The sequence below is a fragment of the Lupinus angustifolius genome, chromosome LG11 (genome assembly GCF_001865875.1).
Source record: "Lupinus angustifolius cultivar Tanjil chromosome LG11, LupAngTanjil_v1.0, whole genome shotgun sequence".
NCBI classification, from domain to species: Eukaryota; Viridiplantae; Streptophyta; class Magnoliopsida; order Fabales; family Fabaceae; genus Lupinus; species Lupinus angustifolius.
Genome location: NC_032019.1, coordinates 20,527,565 through 20,529,723, shown reverse-complemented (window position 1 = coordinate 20,529,723; position 2,159 = coordinate 20,527,565). Strand labels below are relative to the sequence as shown.

At 38.9% G+C, this 2,159-nt stretch overlaps 1 protein-coding gene across 1 annotated transcript in view; it reads left to right on the top strand.

Annotated features, from left to right (window-relative positions):
- LOC109359237 (succinate--CoA ligase [ADP-forming] subunit beta, mitochondrial-like) overlaps positions 1–2,159 on the top strand; it is a 23,963-nt gene that overhangs the window by 16,304 nt on the left and 5,500 nt on the right. Inside the window, exon 14 of the transcript XR_002109051.1 lies at positions 1,335–1,339. The gene's annotated coding sequence lies outside the window, so the exon portion shown is untranslated. The remainder of the gene's footprint in view (positions 1–1,334; positions 1,340–2,159) is intronic.

The following is a 2,159-nucleotide window of genomic DNA, read 5'->3' as shown; positions in this document are numbered from 1 at the left end:
GGCCCCTGGTTCTATTACTAGTTGGGATGACCTGAAGAGAATCTTCCTTGAAAAATTCTTTCCTGCCTCCAGGACCACTGCAATCAGAAAAGATATTTCTGGAATCAGACAAATACATGCATAAGGTTTATATGAATATTGGGAGAGATTCAAGAGACTTTGTGCAAGCTGCCCCCATCATCAGATCTCTGAACAACTCCTCCTGCAATATTTTTATGAGGGTCTGAACAACATGGAGAGGAATATCATTGATGCTGCTATTGGTGGTGCACTTCGAGATATGTCCCTTTTTTAGGGTAGAGGTTTGATTGAGAAGATGTCTTCCAACTCTCAACAGTTCAGTGCAAGAAGTAGTGATGGTATAGTGGTCAGAGGTGTCCATGATGTTGGGACATATTCGATGAGGCAAGATAAACTTGAGAAAAAAATTGACTCCCTTGCTACCTTGGTCACTCAACTTGCCATGAATCAGCAGAAACCTCCACTTGCAGCACAATTTTGTGGCATTTGCACTACAACTGACCATTATGCTCATGTTTGTCCTTCTTTCTTGGAGCCCACAACTGGTGACCATCCTGAGGCCTATGCTGCAAATATTTACAACAACAGACCTCAACAACAACAACAACAGAATTATGATCCTTCATCAAGAAGATAAAACCATGGTTGGAGTAATCATCCGAATCTTAGATGGTATGATCTTTCACAGCCTCATCTAGGGCCACCATTTCAGAATAATAATGTTGCACAAAATAGACCATATGTACCTCCCCTCCAATCCAGCAGCAAAGGCAACAACAAGTGAATAGTAATCATGCTCATGCATCTAGTGAACCTTCATTAGAAGAATTGGTGAGACAAATGATATTGCAGAATATGCAATTCCAGAAAGAGACTAGAGCTTCCATTCAGAGACAAGAGTCCTCCATTCAGAATTTGACCACCTAGATGGGGCAGATGGCTACTTCATTAAACACATTGCACTCTTAGAATTCTGATAAGTTGTCTTCCCAAACTGTGGTCAACCCAAAGATTGTGAGTGCCATCACTCTAAGGTCAGGCAAACAAATTGAAGTTGATCTAACTACATCAAAATGAAGCAACCAGTTTTACAAGAGACTGAGAACACTAGTGAACAAATTCTTGCTAGTGAACCTTCCACAAGTGTTGCACAACCATCTTCCATTCCTCTTCCATTTCCTCCAAGAGCCATTCAAAGTAAGAAGATGGAAGGGGTAGACAAGGAGATATGTGACACATTTAGAAAGGTAGAGGTGAACATACCTTTACTTGATGCAATCAAACAAATTCCAAGATATGCAAAATTTCTAAAGGAGTTGTGCACTCACAAGAGGAGGCTCAAAGGTAATGAGAGGATCAGTTTGGGCAGAAATGTTTCAGCACTAATAGGTAAACCTGTTCCTCACATTCCTGAAAAATGTAAGGACCCAGGTACATTTGCTGTATCCTGCATAATAGGTAATAGCAAATTTGAGAATGTTATGCTAGATCTAGGTGCTTCTATTAATGTTATGCATATGTTTGTTTTCATGTCTCTTTCACTTGGACCTATGCAATCCACTAGGGTAGTGATTCAATTAGCAAACATGAATACTGCTTACCCTGCTGGTTTGATAGAGGATGTCTTGGTTCGGGTTGGTGAACTTATTTTTCCTGCTGATTTTTATATTCTCGATATGAAAGAGAGATCCTCCCGTAACACAGTTCCTATCATTTTGGGGAGGCCATTTTTGAGAACAGACCAAACAAAGATAGATGTCCATGCTAGAACATTATCTATGGAGTTTGGTGATATTATGGCCCGGATTAATATTTTTGATGCTATGAAGTATCCATCTAAGGATCATTCTGTGTTTCATATTGATTTACTTGATGAGTTAAATAATGAGCATATCTGTGATTTTCTTAATGATTTTCATTTTATGTCATTGATAGACTCATACACTTCTCATACATGCACTAATTCTGAAATGTGTAATTCTTGTATTGATGAGTTTCTGCATATTTCTGTTGATCCAAATGTTGTAGAATCAGATTGCACTAACCCAATTGCTGCAGACATCATACAACAATCTGATTTACTTGTCCAGGTACAAGCTGCAGAATCTATGTTTGTTACTTTGGTTCCATCTATTTTG